The 15,599-nt window shown below is 39.2% G+C and overlaps 1 protein-coding gene across 4 annotated transcripts in view; it reads left to right on the top strand.

The window, feature by feature from the left end:
- The window catches only part of PTPRG (protein tyrosine phosphatase receptor type G), a 386,090-nt gene that overhangs the window by 221,047 nt on the left and 149,444 nt on the right, over window positions 1-15,599 (top strand). Inside the window, exon 1 of one of the 4 annotated variants that reach the window (XM_023935212.2) lies at window positions 8,993-9,122. The exons of the other annotated variants lie outside the window; for them this stretch is intronic. The gene's annotated coding sequence lies outside the window, so the exon portion shown is untranslated. Of the gene's footprint in view, window positions 1-8,992; window positions 9,123-15,599 lie in introns of those variants that run through there. 4 annotated transcript variants of the gene reach the window in all.

Raw genomic sequence — 15,599 nt, 5'->3', positions numbered from 1 at the left:
GCAAATAACAAAGAGGGATAATATTTAGGGGTGTGAGGGATAAAAGAAACGTTGCACAAATATGTTAAGAAGCAATAATGTTTCCTTGGCACACAAAGAGATCAAAACAAACCCTTAATGTGGTTAATGGGCTGGTTGGTAGCTGTCGGAAAGTATTTCCCATGGAAGCCATTTCATTGGGACTCAAACAATCAGAATAGATTTCACTAATGTTAATCATGATTTAAGGCAGCAAGCAGGAAATTATTTAAATTATCTATTATACTGGTGCTTTACTGATTGCATTTTACTTCTTTTGGGTTTTGTTTAGGGTTTTTTTCCCCTCAAGAATTCTAAACAGTTGCTATAATTTTGTGCCAAGAGAATAAATTACGTCAGACATGTTTTTTGCTGTGAGAAAATTCAGTACATTTATTCAGACACTTTTTTTTGGTCATTTTATCACGTGTAAAAGAACTGCATTGATGGCTACCATGATGCATTGATGACTACCAAAAGCTTGTGTAAACCAGAAAGGAAGATGCATTTTCTTGTCTGGTTATTTGTGTATCCAAAAAAGCTTTTCATTAGAACTGGTTTTCCAATGCAGGTCACCAAAAGGTTTTTTAATTCCAAGGGGGAACAGGCTATGAAATATATTCATTGTGGACTGTGCTGATCAGTACTATCATATTTACCTTCTTGCCCCTCCACCTGAATCCCTTTGCAGTTTCTTATATTGAATGTAAAAGCTCTTTGGGATAAAGACTATTTCTTTGCTGCTTTTGCGCAGTACCTGCCCCAGAGGAATTCCTGCTTTGGGATGCAGCAATATGAGCACAGTCCTTGTTATTTCCCCAGTTCAAAGGCATTGTATTTTCAGACAGGATGGGAAGGTTAACTAAATTTGAAAAAGGATCTAAAACACAGCTAGAATTTACTGTCTGGTGGAAATGAAATAAAAATCAAGTAGCTGGAAACAAGAAAAAAATGTATGTGTTTGCTCATGCTTTGAGACTCCCATCTTTCCGTAAAGAAAAATACATTTGGTGAAAATAGTTGTATCCCTGAATAAGTGTCCTCTAGCTTCCTGTTTCTCTATGTGGCTTAATAAGAAATTTTTTTTTCCCTAAATATTTGGGCTTTTCAGGACATTGCACAAAAGGTCAATAATGCCCTTTTCTATCACTGTCCCATCTAGGCTGGCTGGCTGCAGAAGGAGCTTTCCTTTATCCTCTGGCTTCAGAGAGGAGCCAAAGTGGGCTGGTATTTCCAGGAAATGCCTGCAGCTTCCTTCAGTGTTCACTGCCTTTGGTAGAATATCCCACAAAGACACTTAGCTATAGTTGGCCACTGACCATTCAGTAGGGGTTTTTTTTAATAAAACATAGTTCTGATCTACACATATGTAAGAAATACAAATTAAGGCTTCCCACCAGAGCTAGAAACACCATTTCCAGTTGGGAAAGAGCTTTTCCCCCTACTGTGGGCTAACAGTAATGTTGTTAATGGTTGGGGTTTTTTTGTTAATGGTTTCTTCAAGCACAGAAAATGGCACCTGGTCTGCCAAAAGAGCATTAGTTTCTCCAGAGGGGATTGTCTGTTTTTTTGACTGTTAATTGTCCAGGAAAAGAAGACTGAGGGTGTTTCCGTAATAAATTAGGAATGAATCGTTCTTCTCTGGGACTGGGGGCAGATCTGACTTTTTTTTACAGACTCTCAGGGACCAAATGCAGGGTGGAGAAGCAAACTTGCTCACCCCAAGTGGTGAATGTAATTTGAGAAATAAAAACATGCATTAGTACAACATCTATCACACATTTGTTATGAAAGTGAGAGAGATCTTAGGGATTTGATCATGACATAAATAGATGAAATTTCTTTCATTTTGTGATTTTTGTCCTTATATACAGTTTTACTACATACTATGTTCTGAAGTTCAGAACAGCAATAATGCTTGTGTTTGCTCTTTATCTTAACCACATCGCTGTAAGGGTGATTTTAGTGGATTTTTACTAAAAAATTTTAGTGGATTTTTACTCTACATAGAGCCCTTCCTTTCCTTCAGGGCAGTAGTGCCTACAAATAAGATAACAAGTTCAATACTCAATGCCTGCATGCAGTGCTCAAGGGCTTTTCAAAGAGTAAAAGGTTTAGCTTTTTAAAAGACAAAACTACCCTCAGATGAGTAGTCAAAATTACAAAATTAATTTGAAAAGAAGAGGAAAGCCTGTTTTGCTTCATTTCTTATCAACTTTGGTTGAGTGGGGAATTTTATGCTCTTTTCTCTGTGGTCTGTGTCCTTCTAGGGCAGGTTAGTGCTCTTGAGAGTGGTTTGCTGGGAGCTGAGTGACACATTTGATCCTGAGGTGGCACGTTCCGGACAGGACGATAATATCTCTTAAGAAGAAGAATTGTCGTTACATCAAGTTCAAAATAGGAGATAGGCAATAACAGGACAATTTTGAAAAAGATTAATTTGAAATTCTTTGCTTGAGAGCTCTCATTCTGTTTGGGAGGCAGGAATGTGAGCACTCACTTAATGAGCTACATTCAAAAGATGAAATTTCAAGAGGGTTAAAGTAAAACCCAGTATTTCCTGAACATAAATTGAGTCACCCATGCTCAAATCCATAGTTATGTTCTTCTCTTCAACCTCATCTAATATTCTCCTTGCTCCCTGTTTAACTAGGAGAAATGCAAATACCTGAAGTAGAGACCTTCATAGATACCTGTTACTGATGTTAAAGCATGAATTCTTTACTCAGTGATGCTGGAAGCTACAGGCTGCTGTTGCTGGAATACCATTTCTGAAAGCCTGGTAGCCATCCCACTGAACCATATGGGGGTTTATCAGACAGTTTAGCAGTAGCAAGACCAAGACCCAAGGTGGTCACGTCTGAAAATTCTCATTCCTTATGTTGCTTCTGATAATATGTTCCTGTTCTGTTTCTTTTGTGGCATCGTGAATGTGTTCCTTGAGCTGTGTGTCCCCTGGAAGGGAATTGCTGTATTTCCAGGGTATGGGATTACAGTATTAGAAGTTAGTCTTTCAGGAAACTGAAAGCATCAGTTTCTGGAATCTTGCAGCTCAAATGGCTGCTGTGTTGGTCCATTTTAAAGAAAATAAATATTAAATATATGAAAGCTAAGATGCAGCTCTCAGCTCTGAGGAGTTTTCTGTAGAAAAAGAGCAAGTTCTCATTTCAAATAAAGCTTCCTAGCAAGCCTGGTTTTCTACACTTGCCACACATGATCTCTGACATAATATTGCTGCATTATTAGCAGAGTTAGTTCAGATATATTCCCATCATACTTAAGCAAGGTAGCAGTGGAAAGCATTCTGGTAACACTACAAGGAATAATTTGGCAGCAGTCAGGAGCTGGAACTGAAACAGGGCCATAGGAGAGAAATAATTAGTAAGGATAATTATCAGGCCTTGACAACCTGGTGTGTCTTTCTAGTAGTGAATGGATTCATCTGACACCCAGAGATAGCCATCTGATAATGCACTCATAAGATCGATACATCGATACTTTATCCTTGAAACAGTATTTAAAGTCTGTTCTTAAATTCAATTTTTTTCTGCTGTAAAGTTATAGCAATCTGGGATTTGAGATAATGCATTCATTACAGCCTTATTGGACCTTCTTCATTTACTGTATTTTAATGCATCCATGGTGATTGCTGAAGAAAGATGCCTAGTGAGCTTAATCTGCTTATGCTTTAAAAAGAAAGGATGCTGAGAAGATTAAAATGGGGCCTCATACTGAACAGGTTCAAGAATTTGCAGTGCTCACAATGGCAGGGAGTTTTCTGCAAGAGTTATTTTGAATTTAGAGCTTCCCTGATGCTGACTCTGCTGACCTCATGGAGAGGGGAGGAGCAGGAGCTGGGCACAGCTGGGATTTTGCTTTTGTAGATTGAGATTGTGCCTAGGCTCTAATAATGCCAAATTATTGCTGGGTTAAACATGATGCTGCTTCTTCCTGTTAATGTTTCCTGCTGGTCCACATCTCTTCTCATTTTGGAGAACTGTTTGTGGGATTGTGATGCACATCCCAGGACCCAGAAATAGTTGTGTGCATGGTTGAAATAATGCCTATGCAAATAAGTAACCTGTAGATAAGTATGGCAGGAGATTCAGGTCTGCTTCTCTGAGTATACTCACCAGATTTCCCCAACTGTATGTGTGTTGGATGAATTGAGATGGACTGGTGTCTTGGTTTGGAAGCCCCCAACAACTGGAAATGTTATTTTTGATGACATCTGCAGTCAAGAACAGGAGACATTCAGCAGGACAATATCACTTCCCTGACTGCACTACATATATGTGCTAACTGTAGCAAGGGAGAAGATCATGTTGGAAAAAACCTATTTATCTAACAATATTAACAAAAAATCATTTTTATAATAAAGACTGTAAAGATCAGTGGCTGCTCTCTGAGTGCCTGAGAGGAGCTATTTGTACCTCTGCCTTTTATTAGTGATGGGTGCTTCATTGCAGGTCTGTTGCTGTCCCCACTCTGCCACCACCAGCTTCACTGGCAGGTGGGAAATTCAGCACTTTCATAACCAGTGGGTTTGTTCATTTTAAGAAGATTATGGCATGAGAGATGAAGGAGGAGATCAGAAGTGGCAGGAAGCTGTGATTTGAATAGGACCTTCAATTTGACACATGTTATGTCCTTAAGAGAGGAGTCGGTGCCTGGTTTTGTTGACAGGTGTGGCGACAGCTTTGAGGGATGACAGGCACTTCACTGAATCACTAAATTGATTTGATAATCAGTAAGTGAATTTGCTAAGAGCAGGTACTACGTGCCTTCTTTGGGGCTTGGTTAACTTAGTGACAGCTTGTTTTAAATGTACTAGGAGGCTGTAGTTTATTTTTCCTTTCTGTTCTGCGAAGAACCCCACATAGAGCTAAATAAAAGAAGCCTTTTCTCCTCTTTGGCTGTAAAACCAACCTGAAGATGACCAGACCTCGCTTTTAGAAGCTGCTGTCCCAGGTTAAGCTATCTCCATTTTCTCCAGATAGTAGTGGCCATCATCAGCCACAAGTGTTTGTCCTCTCAATGTGGCTACAGCATTTCACCCCCATTGCCTTCCCTAGACAGAGTGTGTCAGCTTTGCAGCAGCCTTTGACTCGCTCAGAGCCCTGATAACAGCCTTGCTCCCATTTCCAGCTACTCATTCCCAGCTGGCCTGGTAACCCATGGACTTCTCCTTTGGAGCACAAAGCGGAGGTTATTCCTTTCCTTGTGGCATGGTGGCCCTGCCCCAGAAGGGTGGCCAGGTGCCATGCCCTGGGGTGCAATGGCTCCCTCAGGTGTAACCTTTGGGCTGGTTGTGAACTCATGGCTGGATTTGCAGTTGCCTCCCTTAGTTCTGCTATTTACTGTGGAAGCTTGACAAAGGACAGGTTTGTCAAATGAAAATGTTCTGCCTCCAGCATCAGGCATACAGATGAGAGTTTCTGTTGGTTTGTACTGGAGCTATTCAGAAGGGGAGTTTTGCTTCAGGCATTTTAAAAAGGATAGAGTTTGTGAACATTCAATATGGATTTATTTTATGATTCCCCAGCAATGTCTCTATAGTTTGCTTTCAAGAAAAAACTTGTTCAGACATTTGTGGTCTAGGTAGCTATTACAAATCAGAGAATTTTTTTCTTACGTGCCTTCATAGTTGTCCTCTCTTCTTAAGACATAAATTGAATTTGTGTTCTTCATACTGTGATGCTCAAACGATTTCCTCTTCAACAAAGAGTACATAACAAAGGTTAAAAATTATTTTTGCAATCCAAGCATTTAAGTATACATTACTATCTGTTTTAAGGATGGATAATCAATGTAAAAAATGATACTTCCGTGTATTCCTAATAGGTCACTGTGTAAATATCCATAATGGAATCGATCCCTTAGGTTATGGTAACCATTAGTACAGAAGGGGTTTCACAATTAATGTATCAGACATTTGTCTTTCCTACTTACATGCAAAATGATTATTTATTGATTATTTTCAATCCAGGTTAATGATGTTGAAGAGGTTTCAGTATCTCAATTTTAAGTATTTAAAGTGTGCTTCAACAGAAATATCATATCCCTTTCAAGTTGTGACTAATATCTGATAAGTGATTTTCCTCTGCATTCTTTCTCATTTATATACACATACATGTATATAATTCATCAAACAAGGATGTTTCCACACCTAGAAAGTGTCAGTGCCATGTGAATGAATGGTCAAGTAAAATGACTGTATTTTCCCTGTTACTTGAAAAGCATGTGTAAAACCAAACTGTATGCTGAAAGACTATTTTGCATAAAGCTCTTTGGCAGTAATAATGAGCAGAGGGAAGTATATTTAAAATGTGTATTCAGTGATTTAGGATCCTGTGTCCCATTTGGAAAGGGACCTGGCACATGGCTCATTTCAGGTCAATGCATGGTGGCTTCCTCAGTTCCCAGAAGTCAAGCCCACAAGCATCAGAGTAATTGTTAGTCCAGGAAGAGCTTGATCTCTGCTCCTGGCCCCATTGGTATGTCTGTATAAATAACCTTCTCTTTTGTAGAAAGAGGTCTCTAAAAAGAGAAAGATGCCTGCCAGGAAGCCTGTCCCACCACAGTCAGAAGGGACAAAGGACTGGCCAGGAGGCAAGGACAGCCTGGTTATTCCATTAAAAATGGACATTTCCTTCCTCTGGTACATGATTCCAAAGAAATCAAGATCCAGAAAGTAAGTCCATTTCAATTCAAAAGGAGGTTGAGCTGATGTGCTGGCCTCACTTGTCCATGCACACAGGCAGAAGGTGGAGGCTCAGTGGCAGCTCAGGGCGTGGTGGCCTCACTGCAGAGCTGTGGATATGGTGGGAATTCCCTGCTCTGTTCTTACTCTTTAAGTGCTGTGTGTGAGCTCTGAGCCTATAGGGATGACATCTGCTTTGCAGTGAAACTGCACTGGAAGCTGATATCAGCTCTCTATGCTGCTTTAAATTCATATTCTCCTTGAAAAAAAATAAATAAATTAGTATTTCAGTGAAGGTTGGATTTTATTTTATTTTTTATTTTAATTTTTTTTTTTAATTGTGAGTCTCCTAGCCATTTTACTGATGAAGTGTCAGCCCTTTTTCAATGAGTTTAAGCCTACTGACAGTAGACTGACTTTTCTTAATTATCTTTCCCAGACCCCTTTAAATTAGTCCACCAGGGGTCTGTGAACTTCATATTGAAATGACAGCTTTAATATTTCCTTACTAAATACATACAAAGAGTTGTCCTGGGATGCTGACTCACATAAGATTGTTAATTCCCCCCAGTTAACAAAAGAATCTGATTTTAAGTGGTAATACATCTGAGGGACTGGGGCACAGTGTGGAGGAAGAGGAGAGTGGCCATCAGATATGACCAAGGCTTTGTCCATCCTGGAAAGAAGAGAGTGTGGGAGGGGAAACACCATTTGAAGCCATTGAACTCATGCATAAATGTATAGCTTTCAAATAGCTAATTTTTTATGTCATAAAAGAAAACTGGCTAGGGCTGGTTCCTTTTTTATAGCCCTGTCATAAACTCTGAAAAATGAGGTTTATAATTTATGGTCTGAAACCACCTTAACTATTGCAATACAAACAGCATCACTGTACTGCAGTTTATTTCTAAAACGCCTCTGGTGAAAATATTGCAGTGCCATAATTAACTAATACCAAGATCCTGTTTGGAGCTTTCTCTGCTTTCCCCAGAATTATGCAGTTAGTATAAATCCTCAAGGCTTAGAAGATGGCTTCAGATTAATCTTACATCACCATGTCAGTTAAGACAATCACTAATAGTGTTTCTGTGGCTCATAGAGTCTGTCCCATTACTGATTGGATTTATAAGGAGTGAGTAACATAGTTTTTATCTATGTCTATGTATGCATGCATGTATCTGTGTATACAAAACAAAAAAAAAGTAAAAAGGAAGTACAGAGGAGAACAGCATGCCTGCTGTCTCCTAATTACTTTGTTTTTTTGATATCTCAGCAACATTGATCTTTCAAAATGATCTCTTGCTGGTGGCATCAGTTTTATGTTGGAAAATATTCCTGCAATTCTGGCAATGATAAACTAATTACAGACTATACATTTTTAATGATTTAATCTCCTGTCATATTCCTAGAGAGAAGTGATCCTGATTCCAAACAAATCTCCCATGCATGACCAAACACTCATCATGAAATGTATGGTTTTCATTAAACCCCGTTGTTAATAAAGGCTTAGGATTGTTTTGTTAAAATGGGGAGAGGTTGGGGAGTAAAAGCATGCTGAAAGATTACCGTAATAATACTGCAGTAAGTGTTTGGAATCACAAAGAGTTCCCAGCGACATTCCACTGGTGTGCCTCCCATTTCAGAGGCCCTGACAAGCCATGTGTAGTGCCAGAGCCACAGTGTCAGAGTGGTTTCCATGGGTGCTTCTTAGAAAGATGCATTCACGTGCCAGGAATCCAGGTTTGTGTCACTCACCCCATCTGTGTTAGTGTCTAGGTTTAGGAATGATGACTTGTCAAGCAGTAGGTCAAAGAAAACAGCTTCAAGAGATGCCCTTTTTTAAGATGCTGAGGTCTCTGCTCTGTTATCTGTTGTTAGATGAGTGCACTTTATACCCTTGTGCCACTTTGGCTGAGTGTTGTGTGCCTTGGTGGGGATCTGGTTTTTAACTTTGCATAAAGACTAAAGCAATGCACCTTGGCCTCTGACTGGGGTCAAGAGTGGTGCTGCAGTGGGGGAACATAAAACAATCATCTCCTTTGCATCTGCTGGAGGGACTAGATCTGTAATGCCCTTCAGCAGCAGCTCCTGTAATTGGGCATCAGATTCAGAAGGGAAAGAGGGTTGTGGTTCTCTTGAGAGCACAGATGTAAAAGGTGTTGGAAAGATGACAGAGAAAAACAATTGTTAGAAATTTCTTTTACCTATGGGAGAAATGTCAAGTAATTTCAGTGAGCTGTAAACATCCCTGCCATTTTTGCTTGCTTTCAGGTGCTTTTGCCCCTTTACCAGAGAGCTGTTTTGTTGATTTTAATGACTCCAATCTTCGGGAAGTCTGAAGATAAGAACAGCATTTAGAGAAGGCATTTGAAGCAAATTTTGGTATACCTGCACTGACTGTGTGCGTGCTGGAGCACTGGTAACAATCTGAGTCAGATGCACACACGTTCACACAGCTAATAAAAAACAGGGCCTACAATTACTCAACCTAGAGACATGAGCATAGAGGGGTGGGGGGTGAATTAAGGTTCCTCTGAACTTTTTGTGGTTTTCCTGGCACAGTGACGATGAAACTATTATTATGAACCAGAACTCCAATTTTATTAATGTTCTGAAGTATGGAAGGAAGCAACAAATCTGATTTAAGAGAAGACATTTGTCTTGGCAGTGTGATTTACTCCAGGGTTGTAAATTTGACATGATGGAGACTAAAATGTACTGAAACTTAAATTTCTCCCATATCTCACTCAAAGTCAAATGATTTAAATAGCAGAATATGAGGAATGACACGTATCCTTGGATGCAAATATATTTTTGGTGCTGAAGATTTTAATTTTGTGTCTGAGGAAATTTGTCAGTTAGAGGATGAAACTTTTAGGAAAACAAAGGTCAGAATTTCCAGATACGGTGTGGGGATGCCATGACAAGCGCATCGCTGTCTCCTGCAGTGAAGGTTTCCTGCCTGGTAACCTCCTGTAACAGCTCCAGTAATGATAAAACAGGTATTATGGAAGGTGAAATCTGCTTTGCTGACACAGATCCTGCTAATGCTCCTGTCCTGCCACGCTCACCACGCTCCTCTCTGGCACTGTGCTTGCCCTGTCTCCTGTACTGTACAAATGTGTCCAGGACAAAATACTGTAACATTTTAAAATACAAGGTGTTATAACAAACACAGATGTGACTGGGCTGGGGGACTGAGTTAGTGTTGCAAAAGGCCCCCAGCACAATCCAGCACTGAGCAGCCTGCCTGCTCTCGATTTGGGAGGAATTCATTGCTGGGATTTTGTCCTCTTAGGACAAGCTTGGGTAGATGGACCAAACCTTAGTCCCTGCTTTGGACTCTTCACCGTGGTTTTCCACTTCGTTCAGTAATGGTGTGCACTGTCCTGAGGGTCACCAAACCTTTGAGATCATTTGCCCTCTGCAGGGATCCTGTCCTTCCACTGAAGATGAAGGAAGTTAATGGTGTTTCTCAACTCCTTGCTTTCATATATGTCAGAGGTGCCTGAAGTTTATTTTCAGGCTTTGACGTTTTGGTAATCAGCAGAGAAATGCTTATGCCCTGATGAACATAAACTGAACCCAATGGCTATATGATCAATCTGGCAAAGCTCTAATTCTCCTATTCATTTCCTGAGTAATGTCTTTTAAAAATCCCCATATTCTGGAAGTAAAAACCAGAGCTTAATATTTTTTTTTACTATTTTTTAAGATAAACCGGTAACTTTTATGGCCTTGCTCTGTGATTCCATGAAATGGGATTAATTTCTTAGCAGCAGTGGACCTGCTCTGTCAGTTCAATAAAAGTAATGTGGACAATTTCAGTCTATTACTTTTAAATTAACTCAGCCCATATGACTCTTCCTAATACACTGCCACCTTGTGAAAAACAGGGTTGCGTTTTATTGATTCATGTGATAGATGAGAATATTAAGTGTTCCCTGGCAAACAGCACCCCAAACAACACGAGGCTCTTAGGCATGCCAGGACTGGGGAACTAATTATGCTGAGACTGAAGAGGTTATTTTACTCATATGCTGTAAAATGGAAAAAATATTAAAGTAACTTTATGGCTTAAAAAAAACCCCAAACCCGCAGCACTTCTCCTTCATCCCCCACCAAAGCCTAGCTGTTACATCTTTTCTTGCCATATTTTCAGTCAGTTTCTGAAAAATGCAGAATTGAAGAAGGTCATTGGAGAGGGAATAAGAAAGACACCAAAGTAGGGAAAATCTCAAACCAGTGAAGGTAGAAGGAAATGAAAAGAGGCCCTTGTAACATAGCACACCTGATACAGCAGTGTGTGTAGTAGCCTTGTTTCCACAAAGTCAGGGAGATGAACAGGTATTGCCCCTTCAGAGACACAAACTTTTGGAAAAGATTGCTTGTTAAATTTTTACTTGGTGAAAAATGAAGTCTGAAAAAGCTGGTGTGATGATCCTTTGAGGACATTCTAGAATAATTGTAATAATGCATTAAAATGTCACTAGGGGAAATGATTAATTGGAATTGCTTTCATTTTTCTCCTCCATTTACTTGCATTCCTGTCCTTAGTTCCTCATATAAAAAATAAAAATAGTAACATCCAGTGCTGGCACTATATATGAAGTCTTTTATTACTGCACAGTGACATATGTGAAGCCTTGCTGCTGACACTCATGGAGTTACATGCCTGCTACTCCAATGGCTTTATTAATGTTTTTGCTTTCAGCATAAAACCTAAAACACTGAAAACCACTGTAAAATTCTGATCATGTCAATGACATTTATCAAAAAACGTGGTGGTTTGTTTGCTGGCTGTGTTGGTTTGTTCTCTCCAGAGCAGAGGAACTGATTTTCAGTTATTTTTCTCTCTTGTCCTCATTTCACAAGGACTAACCCAAACTAGCACAGTGTGCAAAGCAAAGATCAGTGGTGGAGGTGACTTTTGTTCTTGAGGCTCTAAAACACCAGCAAAGTGGGAGTAAATGACAGACAGATGTAACTGAAGCAAGAGAAACTGGGAGCAGGAAGTTTATTTTCATGAACTCTTGCCTGTGCCTGGTGGTTCACTCCTCCAAATGATGAGCTTTAAAATAGGCTGCTGGGCCAGCATCCGGAACTTGACCTTGTGTGGGTGCACCTTCCCTCTGTGCTTTTTCCTACATAAAAACTGGATGGTACTCAGGATGGGAAACTCATCCAGTGTTTTTTTTTATAGTGGTTTTTTATTTCATCAAAAGAATTCAAGGAGAGGAAAAAAGCAGCATTACAAATAAGTAAAATAAGTAATCTGATTGTTGCTTTAGGTATGTTTCTGCTCATTTTAGTTTGTTGTCATTCAGTTTGATTCACTGAACTGATTCAATTTTAATGGTTCAGTTATGCATGCAACTACCTGGAAAAAAAGATTAAAAAATGCCCCTAAAGCAAATCTTACTGAGATTCCGGTCAAAAAAGGATCATAAATAAGCAGAAGTAAGAGCAAAATCTAAAAACAATATGGCACACATCAAGTGAAAGGAAAGTACAATATGTGAAGTGCAGAAAATAAACATGAGCTACAAAATAGAAGTTAAAAAATAGTACCTAAGGTAAAAAAATCAAATTCAATATGTTTTACAATTACACAAGAGAATGAGTTTCTCCCCAACCTTTAGATTCTTTCTTTATTCAGTTAATTTAAAGACAACAAGGCTGGAAGGGTATCTCTTCCAAGGCACTGGCAGTTTCTTAGAGCCTTTGCTGAACGCTGGAAAATTTAGCAAGGAGGAAAATTGCATATACTAAGAATATAACATGATGAATATGTTGTGTCACATACATACCATCTGTGAGTTATTCTGATAGACAGAACAGCTTGTCTGCCAAACCCTAAAGCATGGCTTTGATTATTGCATACGTTGTAAAATAATAATCCAGGGGACTTTGGGTGAATGAAAGTATGACCTTGAGCTTGTACTTTAAAGGTCATACCATCAAGTTCTGTAAGGGTAACCCTCTACTGCTGTAATTAGGTCTTTCAGTAATGGGTGCTGTAGAACAGGAGTTTTCTCAAATGAGGCTGCCAGCAGTTACCAAGGAGAGAAGAAAAACATCAGGACATAAGTCCTAGAGAGCAGGGACAGTGGGGTGTTTTTTCCTGCAGTGGTTGTAAAAGATGTGTTGTATCCAGTTCTTGATGCTGGGGAGTTTTGAACTTTCAGGGGTTGCAGCCACTCTAGGAGAGGTGGCCTGTGCACAGTACTTTGCTAATACCTGCACAACTCTGTAAATCACCCCCTTTGGTGGTGGTCACAGTGTTCCCCACTTCTTGGCCCCATTGCAGATGCTTACATGGTGGAAGAATGATCAGCAGCTCACAGATTTGGTCCTTGCTATTATGTTTTTTACTACTGTTGAAAGTTAATTTCATATGCTATCATTTACTTAAAGTTGTTAAATGCTAGCCTGAGTTTTAAAAAACCCTCATTTTTGTGCAATAACATGATTCAGCTGCGATGGTTGCTGCAGTAAATGTCTTATAAAAGAGGTCCCTTCCTGAGCTATAGTGCCCATAAATATTAGCTTTATTTTTATAAGTAGTTGCTTTTTCAGCAGCAAAGTAGCTGTAACCATAAAAATGCTTAATAAGAAATGCTTTCTCAGTCACTGTTTATATGTTTAAACATTTAAAAGAACCATTTTGTATTTCCTGAATAGCCTCAATATTAAATGTAAGTTCTAAGCAATTGTTTTTCTGTGGTTTGGGGATTTTCTGCAAAATTACTCTGAGCATAAGGCTTCCTATTTTTTTACCCCTTTTCTTTTTCCTTGTATTTTTAAACTGTTGAGCTGCTCTGAGTGTTAAAGATCTAGATTTTGAGAATGAAGAAACTTAAAAGAGGCTTCATGCACATCCTCTCTGAGCAAGCTGTTCTAACACAGATGTCACCAAGTGGAATTGAGGCAGTTTCAAAACATTTACTCGCTGTTCCTAATTGGTACCTGCTCTGAGTCACCCTGACTCGCTGTTGTGGTTTCAAAATCACATTTTTTCCCTTTCTTTCCCCTTTTCCCATGTTGCTTGAAAATAATAGAGAAAACCAGTTAATTCACGCTGCTAATTACATGGAGTGACATATGAAAGGTTCAGGTGTTTGAGGTGCTTTTCTCCAGCAAGAGGAAACAACAAAAAGCCTGGCAGGTCAAATCCCTGTTTCCTTTCTTAGTTGTTCCATGGGTGGAAATTCTCAGCACCTTTCTGATGCTCTTTGATAGGTATAAAAAGCTGCAAGCATTGCTCGTGCCTCTCTGGAAGCAGAGCAGAATCCTCTTAAATGTTTTGTGACTCATTCAGTAGCACTTCTCTGTATTTAAGAGCTACCCAAGCCAGGAGAAACCTTTTAAGCGTAGCAGACTTCAGAGTGAGTAGAGGCAGCCGTAGTAAGCTCTGTCCTTTGAGTCCAGTCCCAGGGTGTCTTGTACTTTGCTGGAAAAAAAAAAAAAAGAAATGCTCTGACTGAAATCTCTGAAAAATTGTAACCATCCCTGTTCTGTGAGAACCTTTATGAGCTTTTAAAGAGAGAGAAGGAAATTACTCCTAAAAGTTTCATTCTATATGTTGGAATTGTTTATTTTGGAATAAAAGTGGTCAACAGCTAGGAACTTATCACTTGATAACCAGGAGGCATAGTGAAACTGCAGAACTCATTTCCATTGTCTGTTTGATTTGATCCTATAAAAAATCGTGACAATGAACATAAGCAAGCATAATATATTCTTTCATTATGCTTCTATATTTATTTTGTGTAATAGGCAGAAAAATAAGTATGCCACTAGAAGTTGCCCTTTTTAAGAATATTATTGTTGATTGAAACATTTTGAACAACATTTTGAATCAACATTACTGTTGATTGAAACCTTTTAAAAGCTGTGTGTAGATGGTACATTATCATTTCAGAGGCTTTTGTTTTACGTATTGGTGTATTAAAAAGACATTATTTTCATCAAAGGTTGTGATATTTTCTGAAAAATAACTTTACTTTCCTGAGTTTCCTTCAGGCACCCAGGGAAAGTCAGTAGCTGAACAAGAGATGTGATCAGAAAAGAATAATTCGTGATGTGCTATTAGGTTTCATTTGCACAACACCCAAAAGACCAGCACATAAAAGTTATGGTTGCTTACGTTTTCCATGGTGAATTTTATAGGATCACATCAAATAGCGTAAATGTAGGTTTTGTGGTTTCATGGATTCCGTATTCTCCCCCTGATTTTTTGTGCAGGGCGCAGTAATTGCCATAAATTCTGCAGAGAATTGTGATCAGCTGTATTTTGTGTTGTAACAAGGGGAGCCACCTTGAGTGCCAGCAGTAATTGTGGGTAGCAAAGGGTAAAAGTTGTTCCTGAAGAGGAGATCAACTCTTAAAATAAATAAACAGAACAAGTAAATGCAGAAAAGGAACATTAGGGTCATATAGCATAAACCAGTATAAAATATGCTACAGCTGTATCTCCAGGTATCTTTTAGATGCTGCCTTGGCCACAGTTTGATGTAAATGAAAATAGTGGAGAAGGTTTTACATATTCCAGTTGCTTCATCATGGGAACTGTGACTTTCCACAGATCCAGTTAAAGTTAGATCTGGTTACAGCGGACACCAGTTTCGTGGAAGACCGTGTGTTAGGAGAAAATGTTCTAGTCCAGAATGAAAAATCTTTCTGAAACTGTCTTAAAATATGCACTCAGCTCTGGAATAGCAGATGCTCTACGCTCCAGATGCAGTGTATGGGAAGAAGTCTGCATTTTTTCGGTTGCTGCTAAAATAATGTGTATTGCATTTCAGATTGGAGACACTTTGCAGTTCAGGAAGAAGTTCCCCAGATGGAAGGATGTGAATTATTTATGCAATGTTTA

This window comes from Cyanistes caeruleus, chromosome 11, assembly GCF_971803275.1.
Source record: "Cyanistes caeruleus chromosome 11, bCyaCae1.hap1.1, whole genome shotgun sequence".
Classification (NCBI taxonomy): Eukaryota; Metazoa; Chordata; class Aves; order Passeriformes; family Paridae; genus Cyanistes; species Cyanistes caeruleus.
The sequence above is the reverse complement of the archived record's forward strand: the minus strand, read 5'-3'. Positions and strand labels throughout refer to the sequence as shown.